Consider the following 26,214-nt stretch of genomic DNA (forward strand, 5'->3'; position numbering starts at 1 on the left):
ATATTTCAATTATCAATGGAGTCCATTCCATATCTCCTCCCAAATAGGTTTGAGAGTACATCCCCTATCTTCTATCAAACCATGGAGTACATCTCCTATCTCTTCCCAAACAATATACATATACAATGTATTTAAACAGTTCATCATATACAATGATCAATCAATACACAATTTCAATGTATTATTCCAACCGTCATATTCAATGACATATTCCAAGTGATTAGTTTCAGTTTTCCCTAATCAACATACAATGTCTACAACAATCAAGACTATCCTCCACCGATAGCCTAAAGCAGTTATCTTTAAACAGATAATAAATTTATCAAACAGATAAATTATCAACATTTTCATAGGTGAGTGATTAATTAAACCAACTACACCATTCAATACCACAACTTCTCAATTTCATGACTTTCAACTCAATTTCGCATTTTCCTAAATTAATTATTCAACATAATTAGGGCATTTTTCCCATTTTTCAAATATCAACCCTAAGGTTCAATTTCATCAATTTATCAACAATTCTTCCATTTTCCAAGGTCTCACAAACACATGGGTTTAACATTTGAAAACCCCCTTTTTATAACCTCAAATCAAACCCAAACTTTTCCAAAATTACCAAACAACACCATCTAATCAAAATGACTAAAATTTATGTCAAAACTCATAAGATGGAGTAGGGTATCCCTGCCTCGAAGTTAGAAGCCCAAAGGAGTAGATGAAGAAAACTCAAAGTGCTTCAAACCCGCAATTTTTCAGATTAAAGTGAAGCCCAAGCCACCCTCTATCTTTCTTACAAAGAGATTAGGCTAGAAACACTCTAGGAGTAGATGAAATCTTAGAGAGAAGGTGTATATAGAGAGAGGAGCAGCCGAATCTAGGGTTTGTGTAAAGAAGGTGATGAAAAAGTGAAGTGTAAACCGCTGCTGCCAACTGATATATTTGAGGCTTGCTCGAGCGAAGGAATGGTTGCTCGAGCGACCAGACACAGAGAAACCTCGCTCGAGCGTAAAAAGCCTCGCTCGAGCCAACAATACGAAGCTTCAGGTTTGCAACCCAGAAGCACGCTCGAGCGAAGAAAAGCTCGCTTGAGCGAAAAAACCCAAAACATTGTCCTCGCTCACTCGAGCCAAGAAATGCAACCTTCAGGTCCAAAACCAGACGCAGACGTAAGCTCGAGTGCAAGACTTCTTGCTCGAGCCAACAGACACACCACTCAACTCTCGCTCGAGCGAAGGAACCCTGGCTCGAGCAAAGGAACTAAAACATGGAGCTCGCTCGAGCAACAAAAGCCTCGCTCGAGCGAAGACACCAAAAGCTGGGCAGCAACCATTTGTTTTTAATCACAACCAACCTGTTACAAACCTACCCAACATATCTTAAAACTCATATATAAGGAATTAAAGGACGGAAATGAAACATACACAACAACCGACATCTACGGAACCGAGTCCAGAATACTGTACATAAAGGGGAAAACCCGAGATCGCTATAACCTCCCCCCCTTAAAGAATTTCATCCCCGAAATTAGATACAAGTTTCAAAAACATGATTTATCAATTCTCAACAATCTTACCATTCAATGTTCAACATCCTGGCCCATTACCGATCATTCTATCTCCTTTCAAGAAGCAATTCACAAAATAACTCAATATGCATTAAATCAAAAGAAATGTAACTTAAATTATTGGATTAATAATAGAAACATCATATTAATTATTGTTAAATATCACTTCACTTCATATTTAATAATAAAATTATATATTTGTTTTAATTATAACTTGTAAATTTGTATATTTTCATAACACGAATAGATATGTGTCACGACCCAAACCTGCCCCTGTAGGTTTAGCACCGTAACCGGCCAATAATCCGTGGATTACCAAAGGCCTCTGAACAGATTAGCAAATAATAAGGGGCTACGGAAGCAATAATACAAAATAGACAAGGTCCAATGAGCTGTGATAACGTACATGGGACAGAACGTTTCAAAACTTATTTATATATACATAAACATGCTAGTCCAGATACACAATATTTACAAGGTATTTACAAAATGTACTTCCCAAGACCTGACTTTACAGAGCATACACAAAGACTAGCATGAATACAAAAACAACCATGGCTTTAGGCTTCGTTCGGAACCTTCTCGGGAGGCACAATAGTTGGCTGACAAAAACAGAACAGAAGGCCGTCAACTCTGGCCCTGGTCATGTGCCGGCTCACCTACATACATAACATAAACTGTGAGCGAAAGCCCAGTGAATAATAATAGAGTAAAGGGTTTCAATGAATGAATTCGTACAGATTCAGAAATCATAATTCAGATTTGTATCAAATTCATCATTTGTCCGGATCATATACCGACAGAAATCATAAATCATGATTAAGTTTACGTGATACATCCATTAGCATTAACAGAACAGAACAGAACAGAACAGAATGTATACACGTGAGGTTACGAATAACGAGTTCCATAAAGGAACCTCCGGATCCAGGCAACAGAACAAAAGCTGAGCCCCCGTGACAGGGCCTCCGGTACGGGTAACAGAGTGCAGACAGAAATAAGTTCCATAAAGGAACCTCTGATACTGGGTAATAGCTAACAGATATCACATGATGCTAAGGATGTCACGAATACATATCAGAAATTGAACAATCATTCATTGTACCGAACATATCATTTCGGAAAACAGATCTTGTTTTATCACACAGAAAATAGATACAGTTTGAACATAACTTTACTAAGTTATTACTCACAGTTGGCCTTGAAACAAACAGACGTAGCAGATTGATCACACGATACGCGGCACGTGACCTACATAACACATAACGGACACACACTTGAAACACACATTCTAATTGCACAAAACTTATGTCGTTGGTTCTTAGCGTGTTTCTAACCTTAAATCCTCACTAAAGAGTCTTAAACATGGCCTAAGAATGCCTAGGATGGAATGATGCAAAGATGCCTTGGAAAATATTTTTCAAAACTTGCTGAAAACAGGGGTCTCGCTCGAGCGTGGCTTCCTTCGCTCGAGCGAGCTTGTCAAAACAGAGGGGTCGCTCGAGCATAGACTCCTTCGCTCGAGCGGTCTATAAAAATGCAAAAGTACTGGTTGTTGAAATTTTACGCTCGATGCTCGCCCGATGCTCACTTATGCGTGAGACACAGCTCTTCGCCTGAGCGTAGGTCTCGTCGCTTGAGCGTGTGTCTGCGTGCACCAAAAACCTAAGAGATTACATGTCCCAAAAATGCCACACTGTGAAGCCAGAATTCACACTTGGACAATTTAGCATACAATTTCTTTTCTCTCAAAATCTGCAAGGTGGTTCTCAGATGGTTCTCATGTTCTTCCCTGTCTTTAGAATAAATCAAAATGTCATCAATAAATACAATAATGAAGTCAACCAGATATGGTTTAAACACCCTATTCATAAGATCCATGAAAGTTGCAGGTGCATTGGTCATTCCAAACGGCATTACTAAAAATTCATAATGTCCATATCTAGTTCGAAATACCGTTTTCTCTATGTCCTTAGCTCTAACCTTTAATTGATGAAACCCAAACCTGAGGTCAATGTTGGAAAACACTTGGGCACCCTAAAGTTGATCAAACAAGTCATCTATTCGGGGCAGAGGGTATTTATTCTTGATAGTCACTTTGTTCAGTTCTCGGTAGTCTATACACAATCTTAAAGATCCATCCTTCTTTTTGACAAACAAAACTGGAGCACCCCAAGGTGAAGTACTCGGACGGATAAATTTCTTATCTAACAATTCCTAAAGTTGGGTTTTCAATTCTTTCAATTCTGAGGTAGACATTCTATAGGGAGTCTTGAAAATAGGTTGTGTCCCCGAAAACACCTCAACAGTGAATTCAATTTCTCTATCAACTAAGTCCCCAGATAAGTCAGTCGGAAACACATCGGAAAATTCACAAGCAACAGGGATTGTTTCTACAGTAGTACTGTCAGATGGTGCAGTCAATATACAACACAGATAACCCCTACATCCCTTCCAAAGGAGTTTTACAGCTTTTACAGCGAAATCAAATATGGGGAAGGAACTACCCCATTCCCAATAAAAGTAAATTCAGGCATACCCGGTGGTCTAAACACAACAGTTTTATTTGCACAGTCAATGGTAGCACAGTGTTTAGTCAACTAGTCCATCCCCAAAATACAATCAAAATGATTAATGTCCAAGGGTAATAAGTCCACATATAACATCATATCGCCAATCATAACATCACATGCTGGATAAACATGAGCACACATCATAGAATCCCCAGACGGCGTAGACACAGATAACACATAGGTCATAAGTTCTAATGGTCTAGTCAATTTTCGAGAAAAAGCATGCGATGCAAAGGAATATGTAGAACCAGAATCTATCAGTACACATGCATTTTGAGAACATATAGGGAGTGCACCTGACACCACAGTATAGGTGTTCTGTACGTCACCGGGCACTAAGGCAAACACTCAGCTTTGTCTCAGAGGTTCTTTTCCAGTATTGGCTTTGGCATTGGTTTTGGCCACAGAAGTGGATCCCGTTAAACTTGCTGCAGGACGGCTAGTAGTCTCAGACCTGAGTGGGCAATCTTTCACTACATGACCTGGCTGGCCACACCAGAAACAAGCACCGGACACTCGGTAGCACACACCCCTGTGCCTTTTACCACAATCAGAATAGACCGGAATAGACCCACTACTCTGACTCGAGCTGTTCGAAGCCCCTATGTTTTACTTCTTACTGACAAAGGATTGACCTCTTTTAAAACCAAACCCGGATCTTTTTCCTCTCCACTCAGTTGTTGTAGTTGCTGGGGCTTTACTTTGTTTCATGGCGGCTAGGGTGGCCTCTGCCATTAAGGCTCTGTCTAGAACTTCCACATAAGTAGGCAATTTCAGGACGCCTACTCGATCAAACACGTCTAGATCCAATCCACCTTCAAACTTTTGTGCTTTCTTGTAATCGATATCCACCATATGTGGAGCAAACCGTGCCAATTCGGTGAATTTAGCTTCATATTCGGCCACAGACATTCTTCCCCGTTTGAGTTCTTGAAATTCAAACACTTTCCGATCCCTGAAACATTGGGGAAAATACTTGTCGTAGAAGATAGCATTAAACTGTGCCCATGTCATATTTCCATTGCCACTTTGGATCAGAAACCACCACCTACGGGCTTCATCTTTCAGAGTGTAGGTGGCTAGGAGGACTTTTTGGGTTTCAGAACAAGGAAACACCTCATACAGTTTCTTCATTTCAAGCAACCACGTCTCAGCTTTCAAAGGTTCAATTCCACCATAGAACGTTGGCGGTTTCATTTTCATGAATTTCTGTGTCAGATTGATGATGCCATTATTATCTGCCTCGGCTTGTGTCGGTGGAGGCGGAAGGGGCAAAGGTTGTTGTCTCTGTTGTTGTGTTAAGGTTTCAGTCAATGCTGCTAACATCTGTTCCATTCGGCCCACGCTAGCCTTTGAAGATTCACTTTCACCACTTTCCCTTGCATTCTCCATCTTACTATACAAACATCAAATGATAATAAACACAGGCATAATCTTATTCGTTTCCTTCAATTCATTTGATTCAAATGTACATTCAGTTTTCATATTCAGTGGCATTACCACACACTCACATATGCAGATGGAATGCCCCTAACTCTTACTAGGACATCCTAAGCTCATACGGACCTGTGTGTGCGGTAGAACACGTGCTTTGATACCACTCTGTCACGACCTAAACCCGTCCCTGTAGGTTTAGCACCATAACCGGCCAGTAATCCGTGGATTACCAAAGGCCTCTGAACAGATTAGCAAATAATAAGGGGTTGCGGAAGCAATAATACAAAATAGACAAGGTCTAATGAGCTGTGATAACATACATGGGACAAAACGTTTCAAAACTTATTTATATATACATAAATATGCTAGTCGAGATACACAATATTTACAAGGTATTTACAGAATGTACTTCCCAAGACCTGACTTTGCAGAGCATACACAAAGACTAGCATGAATTCAAAAACAACCATGGCTTTAGGCTTCGTTTGGAACCTCCTCGGGAGGCACAACAGTTGGTTGACAAAAACAGAATAGAAGGCCATCAACTCTGGCCCTAGTCATGTGCCGGTTCACCTACATACATAATATAAACTGTGAGCGAAAGCCTAGTGAATAATAATAGAGTAAAGGGTTTCAATGAATGAATTCGTACAGATTCAGAAATCATAATTCAGATTTGTATCAAATTCATCATTTGTCTAGATCATATACAGACAGAAATCATAAGTCATGATTAAGTTTACGTGATACATCTATTAGCATTAACAGAACAGAACAGAACAGAATGTATACACGTGAGGTTACGAATAACGAGTTCCATAAAGGAACCTCCGGATCCGAGCAACAGAACAGAAGCTGAGCCCCCGTGACAGGGCCTCCGGTACGGGTAACAGAGTGCAGACAGAAATAAGTTCCATAAAGGAACCTCTGATACCGGGTAACAGCTAACAGATATCACATGATGCTAAAGATGTCACGAATACATATCAGAAATTGAACAATCATTCATTGTATAGAACATATCATTTCGGAAAACAGATCTTGTTTTATCACACAGAAAGTAGATACAGTTTGAACATAACTTTACTAAGTTATTATTCACAGTTGGCCTTGAAACAGACAGACGGAACAGATTGATCACACGATACGCGGCACGTGACCTACATAACACACAATGGACACACACATGAAACACACATTCTAATTGCACAAAACTTACGTCATTAGTTCTTAGTGTGTTTCTAACCTTAAATCCTCACTAAAAAGCCTTAAACATGGCCTAGGAATGCCTAGGATGGAATGAGGATGCAAATATGCCTTGGAAAACATTTTTCAAAACTTGCTGAAAACAGAGGTCTCGCTCGAGCGTGGTTTCCTTCGCTCGAGCGAGCTTGTCAAAACAGAAGGGTCGCTCGAGCGTAGACTCCTTCACTTGAGCGGTCTATAAAAATACAAAAGTACTGGTTGTTGAAATTTTACGCTTGATGCTCGCTCGATGCTTGCTCATGCGTGAGACACAGCTCTTCGCTCGAGCGTAGGTCTCGTCGCTCGAGCGTTCGTCTGCGTGCACCAAAAACCTGAGAGCTTGCAATTTACACTCGAGCCACCATTCCTTCGCTCGAGTGAAGCTTTGAACAAACGATGGTCGCTCGAGTATGAAATCCTTCGCTCGAGCGAGGAAGCCAAATTCTAGAATTTCCATATTTGCCTCCCAAGCTCAAACCAAGCATTCAACACCTCAAAACTCGACCTCTTGGGCCCATTTTCTAGAATACACTTGTAAACTCATAGTATAAGATGTTTCAAAGATCAATTTGTAAAATCAAAGCCCAAGGGTGAGTCAATTGAACACAATTACAAGTAGAACTTCAAGAACAAAACAAGAGCTTAACATGCAAGTGTTCATTTTAAATCCAATGCTCTAAAACATAACCAAATGTAAGATTGAGCTCAAAATCATGATGAATTCATGGACTAAGGCTAGAATATGGGCTTGCATGCAAGAACTTCCATGAAGACACTTCAAAATGCTAAGATATGAACATGCATGCATGATTTAAGCCTCAATTCAACATTTTCAACCAATTCTTGACTTTAATCTTCGATTTTACCATGGACCATGCAAGGTATAACTTAAATGCACAATCAAGAAGATGATTCTCCTACCTTAGGTCTTGAATTCCAAGGCTAGAAGCTCAAATATGCAAACTACTCTTCAATTCTTCCAATTCTCTTGTTGAAACCAAAATTTCTCCTATCTCTAGCTCTCTCCCACGGTTTGGTCAAGGAATGGATGATAGAATGATGCACAATAAGTTCCAAACAAGGCTCTTAGAAGTGGCCCACTAAGTGGCAATTAGGTAATTAACTTGAACTAATGTAATTTAGCATTATATAATCTCATTTAATCATACCAAATCAAATTTCACTTAAATTTACCATAAATCACATAAATTCTAATTAATATAAAACATTACTCAATTTCTAAATCGGTCACCGATAAGGCTTTCAATTCGCAGTTCAAAGTCAAAATATGAACAGATCATTTTATGGCAAACAAATAAAAGCACAAAGATAATGCAATACATATGCAATTTAATTCTGGATTCCTTCTAAATTATCAGACATAATGAAGTATGGATTAACGTTAATCAGAGGTTGGGATTGTTACAATATGTCATAACTCAGTTAATCTCATTTAATTAGGTTTAAGTTTTTTCAAATACAAATTATCAAAATTGCACTAAATATATATATATATATATATTTAATTTTTTTAAACTAATAATTTAAAAAGTTATAAACATAAAAGTTAACTTATAAATTTCATGTATACCGCATGATAATATAGCGATCCCGGTTTTCCCCGTCATTTATTGTATTCTGGACTTGTGTCTAGTGATGGTATGTTGTTTTCTGTGTCTTGTTTCTATCATTTGATTCTTTGCATTTGAGTTTTGGGAAATGTTGGGAGGTCAGTTGTGAGTTGAAACAAATGGTTGCTGCCCAGAATTTGGCTTCTTTGCTTGAGCGAGGCTTTTTGCGCTCGAGCGAGGCCTGAGTATTTGCTTCTTCGCTCGAGCGAGATTTCTTACGCTCGAGTGAGGATTGAGGGTCTTCAGGTTTCTTTTCAGACGCAGTTTCTGCTCGAGCGAGGGTCTTGTGTATCGTCGCTCGAGCGAGGATTGAGGGTCCTATGTATCTTTGCTCGAGCGTGCGTCTGCGTCTTTTTTAGACCTGAAGGTTGGTGTTCTTCGCTCGAGTGAGCTTTCTTGCGCTCGAGCTTGCTCGCTCTATGTTTTGTGTTCCTTCGCTCGAGCGAGAAGTCTTGCGCTCGAGCGTGCTTCTGCGTTGCAGACCTGAAGCTTTGCATTATGCGCTCGAGCGACTCTACTTGCATACAAGTGAGGTTCTTTTGTGTCTGGTCACTCGAGCGACCACTTCTTCGCTCAAGCGAGCCCTGTTTATATCAGTTGGTAGCAGCGGGATGTTCATCACTTTTTCAACATCTTTTTCAATTCAAAACCCTAGATCCGACTGCCTCTCTCTCTACAGATGCTCTCTCTACAGACGCTCTCTCTCTACAAATACTCCATGTTCTAAGAGTCTTCTACCCTAGTCCCTTTGTAAGAAAGTTAGAGCTTGCCTTGAGCTTCCCATTGATCTGAAAATTTGTGGATTTGGAACATCTTGGTTTTTTCTCTTCATCTCCTTTGAGTTTCTCCAATTGAGGTAGGGATAATCTACTCATTTTTATGAGCTTTAACATAGACATTAGTCATTTTGCATAAATGGTGAGATTTGGTAATTTTGAGAAGTTAGGGTTTGAGATTTGTAATATTTAAAAATGGGGGTTTTGCGTTTTAAAGCTCCATGTACATATGAGGTCTTGAAAATGAGGATTTGTGGATTTAATTGGTGAAATTTGATCTTGGGATCAATGTTTGAGAAAAGGGAGAAAATGCCCTAAGTGAATTTAAGTAATTAATTTGTATAATTAATTTTGTAATTGTGGAGAATAAGAATTTGATTTGAAAATCATGAAATTGGAGGGAATTAGGACTAATTGGTGTAGTTGGATTGATGAATTACTCATGGATGGAAAAAGTAATAAATTATCTGTTAGATAGATTTATTTATCTGTTTAGAAATAATTGTTTTGGGCTATTGTTGGAGAATAGTCTTGATTGTTGTAGACACTGCATGATGATTAGGAAAATTGAAACTATTCAATTGGATTATGTTATTGAATGTGACGGTGGAATTAACACATTGAATATATGAATTGTTGGGTCATTGTATATGACTATGTATTTAAATACATTGTATATGTATATTGTGCGGAAGGAGATAGGGGATGTACTCCACTTGTTTGGGAGGAGATAGGGGATGGACTCCATGAATAATTAAGTTGGCCGGAGTGTCCAGGGTGCAAGTCCCCAAAATCTGTTATATATTTGGGTGTCGGTTCCTTCGGACATAGTTTCGTAAAATGACATGTGAATAGAAGTGTTGAATGATGTTTGTTATTGAAGTGTTGATATATGAGTTGTAGTCTCATTTTGTTTAAACTATTTGGATAACATTGTACTATGTCAACGAATTGATTTGGATACATAATGGAAAGGGAATGGTATGTAGTGTAACGTTGATTTGTTACAAAGATGATGTATATGGTTTACTAAGTGTTAAACATTTATCAGATGCTAATGCTTTAGTTAATTCTCATATTCTGTTTAGCATATCTCTACTGGGCTTTGGCTCACCCCATTTGGGACACCATTTTCAGGTACAGGTGGCATGCCGCCTCTAAGGGCTTAGCTTGGGAGGTTTTGGGGCTGAAGTCTCCATTTTTGTTGTTTCATTCCATGTATACATGTTTTTATTTCCAAGCCGAGGGCTTTAATTGTAAAGGGCTTCTGACCCTCTTTCGTTGTAACAAAGTGTTGACTTGGAAAGTTGTGAGCTCATAGGGCATCTACTTTTGTTGTCAACATGTAATACTTTTTGTAAAGAACATTCTGATGAATGAATATATTTTATTCTCCTATGTCTATAGATATTATGAGTGAATGATTTATGCATTGATTTTGAGGGCGTTACAGATAAAATATTAAATTATTTCAAGATAATTATAATGATTTTTTTTTAATTTATAAAGTCTCGTGCCACTAGTCTATTATATAAGAGAAAGGGTCTTTTTAACCTACAAATCTTGTGGGAGCTCCATTATTCTAATCCTAATTTTTTAATTTTTTATTAAAAAAAAAATCCTCATTATTTATTGACTTCTCCCAAGCCTTTTGACTTCTCCCATACACACACTTTTCAACTTCTCCCATACCTATTTAATTATTTTGGAAATAGCAATGGTAAGTATCATGAAAAACCTTTCATGAAAATAATAATGAAAGCTTTGTGACTCTTGGATTACACTTAGAATAAAATACCACACACTAATCAAGGTGATCCAAGGATCATAAATCTTTCATGATCATTTTCATGAAATTTTTTTCACGATCCCTAATTTTTCTCTTTTGGAAATAATATAATGAGTAATGCTAGGGATCATGGAAAAAATATCATGTAGATAATCATGAAAGATTCTCCACCTTTGGATTATACACATAATAAAACACCACACACTAATCAACACTAATCAAATGATGAAAAATTTTCATGATACATTTCATGATATTTTTTTCATGATCTCTAATATTACTCATAATAATTATCCCCTCTTTTCAACTTCTCTCATTTCTATTTAATTATTTTTGAAATAATAATTATCCCATAATTTATGGATTTCAAATGGAAAGATAACAAAAATATTTCATAATCTCTCCATTCTAATTTCTCTCATTGATTTCCAAAAGAAAATATTAAAACTTGCATTCATTTTCTCTCCCTCAAAATATCAGATAATATTTTTCATAAAAATTGTGGATATCTATCTATATCTTATATATTATATTATAACATAACCAAAAAAATAATAATAATTAAAAATCAGATATACAAATAGATAAAATTAATAAATATGATTTTATTCATTCAGTTAAATTTTTTTTTGCCTCTCAATATCCAATTTTAAATTTTAAAAATATTTAAAGTCTATCTAAACAAATCTAATTTAAAAATATATCACACCATCACACTTTAAATCGATAAAACTCACATGTCTATTACATATCTAACTCACATCATAACTTACATAAATAATAATAAAGAATATAAGAATTAAATTAAATTAAAAACCATAGATAAATTAAATTAAAAAAAATATAGAAACTACAATTCCATCTTAAAAAAATTGAAAAATAAAAAATAAAAACAAATATAAACCACACAAAAATAAAGAAGGTAAGAGCTTAGATATACATCTCAAAAAGATATAACCATATCTAAATTTGAATTATAATTATTTATTTTTTGATGTATATCTATCAAAATTTTAAATTACTTAATGGGACAAATTAATCAATTTTCAAGTCTTATTTAAAGAATAATCTGATTAGTTATCACAACTCCTAGACTTTGCAGGTGCTGGCAGAGAAGCTAACGGATTAGGCGAGGCGAGGTATAAGTTATTGGGGGTAATATCCTACTACTCCATAAGTTTATTTGTTTTTTAATTTTATTTTTTTTTCTGTGTGATTCTCTTTCTTTGTTATTGGTTTGGTTTTGTTTTCGGTTTTAGTGAGATTTATGTGTTTGTTTATAGGTTTATATGGTAGAGAAGAATTATTGGTGATGATGGTTGCAATCGAAGTATTTATGCCCATTTTGTGCCATGGATTTTGATCAGAGTTTATTTTTTTCAATGAAAATTGTAAAATTGAAGTAAAAAATTGGGTATCGAATTTTTTATTTTTTATTTTCATTTTATTTTATAGAAAATGTGAAAATTTATTGGGAATTCAAGATTGTACTATAACAATAGATTTTTGTATAACTAGGTAAATTTAAATTTTTTAAATATCATTATGTTTTTTTATTTTTATTTTTATCCTCTTTTTATCCTATTATACCATTACTGCTATTTGTTAGTTTGTTAATCATAATTCAATTAATTGAAAATGAAAGCTTAGTATAACTTTTCATATATATTAATTAATTTGTTACCACCGCTATATTTGTATATAATAGCATAATACGGATAATCTCCAAATATAATTTCTATTTTTTTTATGTGATTAAAATAGTCCATCTTAAAATAGTATATAGAGAAGTTAGATGGCTTCTTTTATCCCCAAAAAGCTCAATCTATTTTTTTTATACTTTTTAATTTTTTAAATTGAAACATCAGTTGTTTGTCTACAAAACAAAATTGATGAACACATATCCAAAAACTACACATTTTTCCCTTTTTCTTTTATTTATTTATTTTTTTAATAGGTAGGATATTTACAAATGAAAAATGTTTGACACCTCAATTTTTTTTTCATAATCCGACTTATGATGATGTGGTCATAAGTGTCAATTTGTATACAAATCTGAGAAGAAAATTAATCAAATCATACATTTCAACCAATTACATACTCAAACTTTCACTATTTCAAGATGTTATTTCACTATAAATCCAATTAAGAAAATCTTCACCCTTAATATTTTTTTATAAAACTATAATTTGATTAAAATTTAAAAAGATGAAGTGTTGGAAATTATTGTTTTTTTTTTCATCAAAATTGATGAAAAGAAAAAAAAAATGGGATAAGATGAAAGTTCTTTTAAAAATTGAATGAATAAGTTAAGTAATTCATATCTAATTTTTATTTTTTATTAAATTTAAAATCAAATTAGATAAAAGAAAATTAAAAGAAAATGATGAAATGTTGTAAATATTCTAAAACTTCTTATTCTTAAATAATAGAAATCCGTGTGCGTATGATATTCATATTGTATTTTTAGTTATGAAATTAAAACCAAAAGAATTGTAACTTAAATTATTGGATTAATAATAGAAATATCATATCAATTATTGTTAAATATCACTTTACTTCACATTTAATAATAATATTGTATATTTGTCTCAATCATAACTTTTAAATTTGTATATTTTCATAACTCATGTAACCTCATTTAATTAGGTTTACCTTCTTTTTTTTTATTAAAAATTATCAAAATTGCACTAAATAGATATATATTTTTAATTTTTTTAAACTAATAATTTTAAAAGTTAAAAATATAAAAGTTAACTTATAAATGTCATGTATACCACAGCACAAATTATTAAATTATTTCAACATATTTATAATGAATTTTTTTTTTAAATTTATAAAGTCTCGTGCATAGCATGGGTTACCACTAGTATATTATATGAGGAAAAAAGGGGTTTTATAACCTACAAGCCTTGTGAGAGTTCTAATATTCCAATCTTACTTTTATCACTTTTTTATTTAAAAAATAAAATTAACCTCAGTATTTATTTACTTCTCTTAACCCACAAGCCTTTTTGACTTCTCTTATAATTACTGCAGCACCCTTTTCAAAAAAAATAATTTGTATATTAAAAAAATATCTAAAACAAATATAAATATAAATATCTATATCTATATCTATCTATTTTGTGATGACCGGGTGTATTTACTCACTCTGTTCTCTTTTGTTCTTCATTAGGTTGTAGTGTCCGGAAGTTTTGGTTCTCAAGCAAAAATTTTCGTTATTGTTCATTCGGTGTTGAGTTTCACTTGTTCCAAAGAGTGCGAGGTCAGGTCCGGAGTGCCCGAGGACCGAACCAGAAAATTATAGCGATCCCGATTTTTCCCGTCATTTATTGTATTCCGGACTCGAGTTCCGTGGTTGTATGTTGTTGTCTATGTCTCATTCCCATCCTTTGATTCTTTGTATTTGAGTTTTGGGATGTGTTGGGCAAGTTTAAAATAGGTTGGTTGTGAATTAGAACAAATGGTTGCTGCCCAGAAATTGGCTTTTTCGTTACAGCGGGTTTTCTAGCGCTCGAGCGAGCTTTCTTACACTGGAGCGAGCTTTGTGTCTTGTGTCTCTTCGCTCGAGCGAGCAGTGTTGCGCTCGAGCGTGCGTTTGCGTCTCTTTTAGACCTGAAGGTTGGTATTCTTCGCTTGAGCGAGCTTTCTTGCGCTCGAGCGAGCGAGCCCTGTGTTTTGTGTTTCTTTACTCGAGCGAGAACTCTTGCGCTTAAGCGTGCTTCTGGGTTGAAGACCTGAAGCTTCGCATTGTTCGCTCGAGCGACGCTTCTTGCGCTTGAGCGAGGTCCTTTCGTGTCTGGTCGCACGAGCAACCACTCCTTCGCTCGAGCGAGCCCTGTACATATCAGTTCACAACAACAAGTTTGTACGTCACCTTTTCATCTCCTTTTCAACCCAAACCCTAGATCCGGCTGCCTCTCTCTCTCTCTCTTCAAATACACCTTGTTGTGGTGGTTTTCTACCCTAGCCCCTTTGTATAAAAGGTAGAGCATCATGTGGGCTTCTCTTTGATCCGAAAAAGCTTGGATTTGGAGCATCTTGGGCTTTTTTTCTCATCTCCTTTGAGTCTCTTTATTTGAGATAGGGATAAACTACTCATCTTTATGAGCTTTGACATAAATTTTAGTCATTTTGATTAAATGGTGAAACTATGGAACTTTTAGAAAGTTAGGGTTTTAAATTTGAAATGTATAAAAGAGGGGTTTTCAATTGTTGAGCTCCATGTGTATGTGAGACCTTCGAAAATGGGGTTATTGGTGTAAAATTGATGAAATTGAGCCTTGTGGTTGATTTTGAGGAAATGGGGGAAAATGCCCTAATTGGGATTAAATAAATTATTTGTAGAAATAATGTAATTAATTATGGAAATATGAAATTGGTTTGTGAATTATGAAATTTGGAAATAATGTGATTAAGTGGTGTAGTTGGATTAATAAATCACTCACCCATGGGAAAGTTGATAAATTATCTGTTTGATGAATTCATTTAACTGTTTAGAAATAACTGTTTTGGGCTATCGGTGGAGGATAGTCTTGATTGTTGTAGACACTGTATGATGATTAGGAAAATTGAAACTAATCAATTGGATTATGTCATTGAATGTGACAGTGGAATTAACACATTGAATATGTGAATTGTTGGGTCATTGTATATGATTATGTGTTTAAATACATTGTATATGTATATTGTTTGGGAGGAGATAGGGGATGTACTCCATTGTTTGGGAGGAGATAGGGGATGGACTCCATGGATAATTAAGTTGGCCGGAGTGTCCAGGGTGCAAGTCCCGAAACCTTTTATATATTTGGGTACCTGTTCCCTCGAATGTAGTTTCGTAAAATGGCATGTGAATAGAAGTGTTGAATGATGTTTACCATTGAAGTGTTAATATACGAGTTGTAGTCTCATTTTGTTTAAACTATTTGGATAACATTGGACTATGTCAACGAATTGATTTGGATACATAATGGAAAGGGAATTGTATGTAGTGTAATGTTGATTTGTTGTAAAGATGATGTGTATGGTTTACTAAGTGTTAAACATTTATCAGATGCTAATGTTTTAGTTAATTCTCATATTCTGTTTAGCATATCTCTGCTGGGCTTTGGCTCACCCTATTTGGGACACCATTTTAAGGTACAGGTGATATACCGCCTCCAAGGACATAGCTTGGGAGGCTTAGGGGCTGAAGGCTTCTTTTTGTTGTTACCTTTTTGTGTTATGTGTAATTCAAGCCAAGGGCTTTATATGTAAAGAGTTAGAACTCTTCTTTTGCTGTAACCAAGTTATACTTGGAAAGATGTAAGCCCATAGGGCATTTATTTTATTTGTCAACGTGTAACATCTTTTGTAATGAACACTCTGATGAATGTAAATATAATGTTTCTTTTATTGTTTATGGATCTTATGAATGCTTGTTTTAAGTCATATTTTGAGGGCGTTACAAAAATTCTGGGCTGCTGGGCCAGGACCGCACATGCGGGGACCTAGGCCGCACATGCAGGGAGGGGTGTGTTTCAAAGAGTTGCACACTACCTAAATTGCAGGTGTAGAGCGGGAGGTATGGAGGCAGTCGCACGTGCGGGGATCAGAGCCGCACGTATGGGAGGCACGCTCCACATGTACGGGGACAAGTGCCACACGTACGGTCGGGCCTGAGTCCATGGGGCTCTGTTTTTTCTTCTCTTTTTGGTTGTGTGTATCACTTTTTATGTATCTCTCTCTCTCTAAAAATATATTGCTCTCCCTTTCTCTCTATACTCCTACCTCAAAACAAGATCAAAACCCTTGATCTTCTTCCATCCATTTGAGATTCAACGTTAGCTCCTTCATCAAAGAGTGAAAACTCCTCAAGAACTACATTGTGTGCAGTGGAGATTGAGTTTGGGCATCTTGGCATTCTAGGGTTTCATCTCTTTCTCCTTCAAGACTTGAGGTAGGGAACTTACTTAGAGTTATATATATGTTTGTGCAAGTTTTGATTGAATTTTGAGAGCTCCTACTTGTTTATTTCGAAAAGGGGTTTTGGCTCTAGCAAATGATGATTTTGTAAGAAGAAAATACATTTTTGTTTTTTTATATATTTCCTTAAGATGTTGAACCACATGGGTGGAGATTGATATATTTGTGATGTTTTGAAAAAAGAGAAAGAAATATTAGGGTTTTTGTGAAAAACCTAGAAAATTGGGGGCTTTAGGAACAATAAGGGGATGCATGGAATTTTCTTGAATTAAATGAAGGAGTGAATGAGGATTTATGTTGTTGGGGTGAACATGATAATTCCTTGACGAATGAGGGTGTAGACACCCCATTTTTGACCGACCTTAAGACTCTAACGTCATCGTTTGTGCACTCGATGATTACGCATGTTTGTGCTCGTTTTAAGCACCCGAAGGTCTCGGCTGAGTGCCTTGTCTTTTAGCCTCTTAAATATTTTGTGTTTTGGCCTTGGTTTTTGGGCAAAACCTTGTTGCCTCTTTCCTGAGGGAGGGAAAGGGTTGCCGGCCACTTTTGGCCTCTGCCGGCCACTTTTCTTTCTTGTAGGCCACTTGGAGTGGCTGGCCGGCTAGGGGAGGTGGCCGGCCGGCCACCTTAACTGGCTGACGACCATTTTTCTATTTTTGCAGATATTTTGGTGCCAGCTGTGCCAGCTGTTAGGCATAGAATGCATCCTCCATATACGTGTATGGAGGGATTGTAATAAGCTTCTAGCTTGTCAAACAAGCTTGAGGCTTGTAATTCTATATAAGGGGAGGTGCCTTCCCCTTCTAGAGGGTTCAGATTTTTCAGAGCAAAAAAATCTCCCTCTCTTTCTAGAATTCTCACACTCTCTATATTGTGTTATATTGAGCCTTAAAGTGAGTTTTCTTCATACTTTTGCACACAAACACCTAGTCAAACACCTTCATTTTGGACCTGAGGTCCCTTGGAGCTTGTTTTGAGGTCTTAGCAATGGTTTTGGTCCAAAATTGTTGCTGAAGTTACTGTCTTGCCATTGTTCTTCAAGGGTAAGAGACTAGCCCCTTTTAAGCTTTGTTTTGATTAAGTGTTATACCTCCTTTGCATGCTACTTTGAGGCTGATTTTAGCCTCTCAAAAACTCTATTTTTAAGGTTTTAAAGTGTTGGTTTGGACGTCGTGGGGTTAGGGGGGTGGTCCCCCTCTTTTGCTCTTTGGCTTGTTAAGCCTTTTGAGCCAACTCTCTAAGCTTTTGTATTGACCTTTGCTTGGCCTTTTAACCACTGAAACTCAGAGGAATTTCAGTGGTAAAAAGTTTCTCTTGTGGTCCAAAATAGGAGGGGGTGGTCCCCTCTCCTCTTGTCTTGCTTACATGTCTTGTTGGCCTACCAAATGAGTATGTATTTCTCTTTTCTTTAAGCTTTATTCAAGCATGTTTTTGGTGTTATTTTGGCATGCTTTAACTTTGATTTTGGTTGGTGGGGTCATCTCTTGCTTGCATCTTATACTTGTAGTGTAATCCTACTTGTTGGCCTAACATGCATCATGCTTTATGCCTCTCATCCTAGCTTGTGTTGACACTATCTCAGCATGTTTTTGCCATTATTTTAGCATGCCTTAGCTCTATTTTGAATGGTCTTGGCCATGTGAGGCTTGCCTTGTAGGGTTGTAGTGTAAGCGGCCTTGACTAGGCTTAAGTGTCAAGTCTCTAGCATGCTTTACTTGAGTTGTTTGCATGCCTTAAACTCATTTCTCACATGATTTCAGTGTATATGGTGTAGTTACACTCTCACATATTCTACTCCTTCATAGCTTTTGTGAGTTGTGCCTTATGCCTTGTTTATGAGCCAATACGTATGCATACTTGTCTAAGATTTTGGGCCACCATTTTAGCATGTTTTGGCCTTTATTTTGGCATGGTTGAGCTCTATCTAGAGCTGGTTTGGTTGTTTAGGCTATGTATTGCATGCTTCTTGTGTAGTGCTCTTTACTAGCCTTGTATTTTAGGCCTTCTAGCATGCCTTATTTATGGTGTTTATGTGATATGGCATCATTTAACATGTAATTTTAGAGCATATAGCCTTGCCATACTCTCATGTATATCACTCTTTAATTGTGTTTAAGAGTTGTGTCTCATGTCTTGTTGATGAGCCAATGCATGAACATCATTTTCTTACCTTTCATGCCGTCATTTCAGAGCATTTTGGCCACTATTTTGGCATGCATGAGGTCTGTTTAGGGCTGGCTTAGTCCATTGAGCAATGTATTGCATAGTCCTAATATGGTGTACTTCATTAACTTTAATGCCTAAGTCTTCTAGTATGTCATGCATGTGTTGTTTGTGTGTTAGATTCTTGTTTTAGCATGCCACTTTAGTATTGAAAGATGAGCATGTTGTTTGCATTGCATTGCATTGTGTTTGAATCAGAAGTTAATCCAAACACGAGGAACGTGGCACGTTTCATACTCAAAGTGATGAAACGTGTTGCATTTCTTGGTCGCTAACCCTCTTAATCATGCATGATAGAGGTGGAGGCTCTTATGTGCTGCTTGCGCATTCACTAACATTGTGTGAGCTTGAATCTGTGGCCATCATGCATTGAGATGCGTGATTGGTGGCTTGAGAGTCGAGTACTACGCTCCTTTGAGCTTGAGAAATGATAAGGAGAGTAGTTGCACACACATTTCCTTGTAAATGCATTGTTGTGCCTTTGTTGATCTCTGTTGCAGCAAAGTTGAGATTCTGGAAAGGGAAGTGGTCGGCCGGCCACTTGTACTAGCCTGCCGACCAAGTGTACTGGCCGGCCGGCCAGTTGAGGTAGCCTGCCGACCAGTTGAGGTGGCCGGCCGGCCACTTGCAGCAAAATTTTCCAAAATGCTCCTGTTTTGAGGTAGATGCAACTTGAAAGTGTGTTCGATGCTCTGAGGTCACCGCGAGTGCAAATAGAGGTAACTCATGGCAAGGCAATGCATTTTTTGAGCGAAGCAAACCGAGCATGCATGTCTCCCTCCTCTCGAGGCCATTTTAACTGCTTTGTTTAGCTAGTTAATTTACCAGTTTTGTAATTAGTTAGTTAATGTGTTTAGCTAACTTAATTCATCTTTGTAATATTTAATTAGCTAGAATAGTTAATTAGTTGGTTTGTAATAATTAGCTTAGCTTAACTTAGTGTAGCTTAGTTTAATTATTCGGACCGTCCGTCGTGAGGGCATGTTGTTGTAATAAGGGTGCGTGCGTGTGTGCATGTTTTCCAACCCCCATTTCTTTCTCCCTTTTACTTATCAGCTTTTGATGGTTAGTTTTAGGGCATATTTTAATTAGCATACCTTATGCTTTGCATGTGTACATCATTCATTCGTATTGCATGCACCGGGCTCAGCACATCATTCAAACTGCATCGTATTTTAATACCTATTTGAATACGTGTTCAAAGCATGTTATCAAGTGTTGCATTCATATGTCGTATTATATAGGTGAGCCTATCCCATTGCACTTTGCATGTGTTGCATTGGGCAATGTTGACATAGTTAGGATCATGTATCTTTTTAACTAGTTTCTTGTTTTGGCTCAGAGTACACTGTAAGTGTTTACGCTTTAGCATACTGCATGAGATATGTATGTTGCCATGTTTAGCATGCTTGCCATGAAGCTATGTGCTTAAATGATTAACTTCATGAATGCTTGTGGATGAAGGCTTGATTGCCTGAATTGGAACAATTAATCAAATGTGAGTTTTAAGCCCACTTTGCGGAGTGGCAAATCATGTTGTTTTAAGCCCACTTGATCGGGCGAGCGGGGGTGTTCATTTCAGGACCTTCCCCTCTCGTACCCAAGTTCCTGAGCCGAGGCAACTTTGATGAAAACGGACACGTGGCCTTAGGCACGAGTCAGGATTTCCTGAATTTTCTAAAATAAAATATTTAGGTGGCGATTCTAAAATCTGGCAAAGCAGTTCATGTTTGGCGCTTTTGATTCAAAATTAATTTTTCAAAACCAATTATTGGATTTGGACTTTTTGGTGATTTATCAGTCTTATATTGTACTTTGTGAGATTAGATTCAGAACCATGACAGGAGTCCGAACTGTAGTAACTAGAACCCAATTCGTGCCCTCTTCGAAAGGGGGGCGCGCAGAGAGAGTTTAGGCGGTCTACAGAGGGTCTTGGAAGCAAAGAAAATTTGAGATTTTTGTTAGTTGCATATATATACATGTGGTTATGAATTGGTACATTGTTGAAATTCCATGGAATAAGTGAAATTGAAGGTCTTGGAAGTTGATATTTAAAATAATGCCTATGATCTTGAAAGACCTAATTAGTTGAAAAGTGTACAAAATGAAGAAATGTTGTCATGTGTTAATGGCTTCTATTGAATCTATGGTTATTTTGTAAAATGACATTGAAGGGAGGAAAAATAGGGAAAATGTTATGAGGCATAAATTTTTACATCATACGCTCATTCAATTTATCATTTTTGTCATCATTATGCATCTTGAATTGAATTGGAAACGCTTACATCGAGAAAAAAATACTTTGAATGAGAACTATTGAAATGTCATGGGGTAAATACATTGGTAAGTCCAAATGGGAGGTGTAGATGAGATTGGTAAGTTGGCCTGAGTGTTCAGGGTGAAAGACCGAAAATACGCGCGGAGGAGGTACCACTTCCCTTCCGGTTAGCAACCGGTAAAATAGGGTTATTGGTAGTGCTTGTTGAGCCTACTTGCAGACACCAACCTAGGGATTACCTGAGTTATATTTACCACCTCCATTAAGTAAATTTGTAAATTTCAGAAACTGTTGGGATTTTCAAACTGTTGTTGGGCATGATGATAATTTAAAAGAGCATGTAAACGAATTTTTTTAAAAAAAATTGACATTGCATGGCATGTGCATTTAACCTTGGGAATCTTGCATAAATGTATATACTTTGTTAAGGATTTCTCTACTGGGCTTTATGCTCACCCCTATGGGATTTGGTGCAGGTAAATATGTGGTGATCCCGTCGAATTGAGGGCGTGGACGTATTTTGTGAAGAGTAGATGACTCTATTTTGTTGTATATATATTTTTGCTAGCCAAGGGCTATTCATGTATGAGTCTGAGATGCCACTTTTGTGTAATCAGACTTAAGCCTTGGAAGTTGTAAGCCCATGGGGGCATTTTATTTACCTTTGAGCTTTGATGCTTCACATGCTAGAGATTTATGAGTTTTCATACCATTGAATGTATATCCACATGTGAAACTTTTGTATAAGCTCGCTCATTTATTATGTAAAGATGGAAGGATTATTGTCATTATTTGGTGAATGTTAGTTGATGTGGTTGATTATGTTGGTTTATTTTCGGGGCGTTACATATTTATTTATATATATATATATTATATAAAGAAAAATGAGTTTTTAATAAGAAGCCTCCTAAGAGTTCCAACTCTCATTCTAAAATTATTGATTTTTCAATTTATAAAATAGATTAAAAAAAATCTATTGGCTGATTTATTTATTTTAGAAATAATAATTATCCATTAATTTATGGATTTCAAATGGGAAGATAACAAAAATATTTCATAATCTCTCTCACTAATTTTCAAAAAAAAATAAAATTAAAACTTGCATTCCTTTTCTCTCCTCCAAAAAATCAGATAATATTTTTCATGAAAGTTGTGGGTATCTGTAGACACCCCATTTTTGACCGACCTTAAGACTTAGACGTCATCGATTGAGCACTCGATGATAGTGCATGTTTGTGCTCATTTCGAGTTTCCGGAGTTTTCGGCCGAGTGCCTTGCCTCCGGGCCTCTGAACTCTTTGTGTCTTGGCTCGATTTGTGGATCAAACCTTGTTTTCCTTCCCTGGAGGGAGGGAGAGGTCTTGTAGACCACCTTTTTGTGGTCGTAGACCAATTTTCGTGGTCATAGACCACTTTTCCTGCTTGGAGACTAGTTTCCTGTTTTCGGAGCCTTCGGTCGCGCGCCTTGTCTTGGGACCGCTTAACGTTCTCCATTTGGCTTGATTTTTGAACCATGCCTTGTTGACCTTGCCTAGAGGGACACTGTGGTCTCGTAGACCACTTTTTGTAGTTGTAGACTACTTTTCCCACGTAGACCGCTTTTGGTGCTCGTAGACTAGTTTTCGGGGCTTCCGGCTGCGCGCCTTGACCCCCGGACCCTTATCTTTCATCCTTTTTGGTTTGTTTCTGATACAAACCTTGTTTTCCTTGCTTGGAGGGTGGAACAAGGGTGGGAGACCAGTTCTTCCCCTTGGAGACCATTTTTCCTGCACTGGTTGGCCAATTGGTTTTCTTGGTCTTTGGACCACCAATAGTGGTCTCCCACCATGCCATTAGCTTGCTTTCATGTTGTAGACCACCTTTCCACCATGGGAGACCACTTTTCTTTCTGGGAGACCAGTTCTTCCCCTTGGAGACCACTTTTCTTGCCTGCCAACCAGTTTTCTGGTTGGCCAACTGGTTTTCTTGGTCGTTGGACCACCAATAGTGGTCTCCCACCATGCCATTAGCTTGCTTTCATGTTGTAGACCACCTTTCCACCATAGGAGACCACTTTTCTTCCTGGGAGACCACTTTTTGTCCTGGCCGACCAGAAAAAGTAGCTGGCCGACCACTTCAACTGGTCGGTAGCTTTCCAGCACCTTTTTGAAGATCTTTTCTTGCCAGCTGTGCCAGCTAGAAGGCACCGAAAGCATCCTCCATACACGTGTATGGAGGGATTGCTTAGAGCTCTTAGTGTGTTTAACAAGCTTGAACTTTGTTTTGCTATATAAGGGAGCCTTCTCCCTCATGCCTTAGGTTCAAATTTTGGTGCTTGAGAGTTATACATACATCTTTGTATCTATCTTGCATCTTCTCTTTATTTTTGTGTTCAAAAGTGCCTTTTCATCATACTTTTGCACACAAACACACACTCAAACACCATACTCTTGTTGCTGAGGCTCTTTGAGGTTGGTTTTGGGGTCTTTGGACTGGTTTTGATCAAGGAAAGTTGCTGGAGTTGCAGCTTTAAAGGGGTTCTACAAGGGTGAGTTTCTATCCTCTTGAACCTTGCTTTTTGCTTAAGCTTTTAGCCCTATTTGCATGTTGTTTTTGGCTTGACTTTCTACTGCAAAAAGTTTTGATTTTTAGTCCTTAGCATGTTTGTTTAAGGTCTCTTTTGTGTTGGGAGTAGTCTACCCTCTCTTGTGCCTTGTTAGGCCTTGTTTTGAACCTTCCTTTTAAGCTATTGGGACCACCTTGTTTTGGCCTTCTCACCACTGAAACTCAAAGGAATTTCAGTGGTGGAAATGGTGTTTTGAGGTCCCAAAGAGGAGAGGGTCATCCCTTTTCCTTGTGTCTTGTATGCTTGCTTTGAATGCCTCGTGTTTGAGCATGTTTGTTAAGCTTATGTTGGCCATATCTTAGCATGTATTTGAGGGTATTTCGACATGGAATACCACTCTTTTGATTTGGTTTTGTCATCCCTTGCATGCCTTATACACTTGTAGTGTAAATTTTGTAAACTAGTCTTGCATGCCTCATGAAATAGCATGTCTTTCTAGCTTGTTTTGAGGCCATCTCAGTAGGTTTTTGGTGTTGTTCTAACATGCCTTAGATCTGTTTTGGGTTGGTTTGATAGCCCCTTACATGCTCCATGCACTTGTAGTGCAATTCCATGAACTAGCCTAATATGTATCATGCTTTAGACTATCATTCTAACATGATTTTGACTTAACTCTAAGAAGATTTTGTCCATGTTTTAGCATGCTCTAGCTTTGATTTGTGTTGTTTTGGTCATGCATGTCATGCTTTGTATAGCTATAATGCATTCTAGCTTGTTAGCTTTGTGTATCAAGTCCACTAGCATGCCTTGCTTGGACTATTTTCATGATTTGGCATAATTTCATTTGTGATTTCAGTATATGTAGTGTGGTCATACACTTGCATTTGTCACTCTTTCCATGCATTGGAGAGTTTGTGTTTTATGCCGTAACATGAGCCATTGTGTATGCCTTCATGCCTAAGTTTGCGAGTTGTCATTTCAATGTGTTTTTGGGGTTATTTTTCCATAATATAACTCTAATTTTTGTTGGTTAATCCATCCCATGCTTGGTCTTGGTAGGTGTAGTGTAACCCTCTCTTTTGGCCTCGCATATTTCATGCTTCATGCCCTTTATGCTAGCTTGTTTTGGCTTCCTTCCACGCATGTTTTAGACTCATTTTGACATGTTCTAAGACTATTTTGGGTTGCCTTGACCATATGTGTCACGACCCAAACTCGCCCCTGTGGGTTTAGCATCGTAACCGGCCAGTAATCCGTGATTACCGAAGGCCTGCTTAACAGTAATAACAGTAATACAGAGTACAGGGGCTGGCGGAAGCCAAAATAGTAATAAAAGATATCTAATGAGCTGTGACACTTTGTATGCAAAAAAAGACTTTTCATACATATTCATATTCAGAATCAAAACGGTATATACATACATATACAATCATTCAGGACATATACAATCATCTAGGACAGGGACCTAATCCCTATTAGAACAATATAGTACAGGTACAGTCAGTCTATACAAAAAATAGAGACAGAAATGATGAATTTAAAACACCCCAAAAGCCCTAGCTTGAAGGACTTGGAACCTCTCAGTGAGGCACAGTGGCTGGCTTGACAAAATGGGAGTTTAACCGAACGCTCCTAGCTCCGATCCGGTTCTTGGACACCTACATATATATATAAACAGTGAGCTAAAGCCCAGTGAATAACATATGCGTAAAGAGGTTAGGAATGAATGTCTTTTCAGTATTTAAAACAGTTAGTTATAACAATATATCAGTCATTTAGTCATAGCAGTCATATGTGGTACATCCCATAGCAAAACAGTACAGTAGGTCTTAACAGACCGAACAGTCAGTTGATGGCCATCATTTCAGTAAACAGTAGTGGTTCCAAACATGGGAACCGACAGAGATCTCTGTGACAGTAGCAGTACAGTACAGTAACAGTAAATTGCTATGAATGCCACGAATATAGTTCACAAATAGGACAAGCATTCATTCAGTAAGAAATATCATTTCAGAAAGTAGTACAGTTGATCATTCAGAAAATGTTCACGATTGAATATATCTTTACAACATTGTTACTCACAGAGTTCTGGGCTACAGATAGGCTAGTGAGCGTCCTCGGATGCCAACCCTACACAGTTACAAGATGAACACACACTAAGTTGCACGTTTGGGAAATAAT

Source organism: Camellia sinensis, chromosome 8, assembly GCF_055761805.1.
Source record: "Camellia sinensis isolate YWXY chromosome 8, ASM5576180v1, whole genome shotgun sequence".
NCBI classification, from domain to species: Eukaryota; Viridiplantae; Streptophyta; class Magnoliopsida; order Ericales; family Theaceae; genus Camellia; species Camellia sinensis.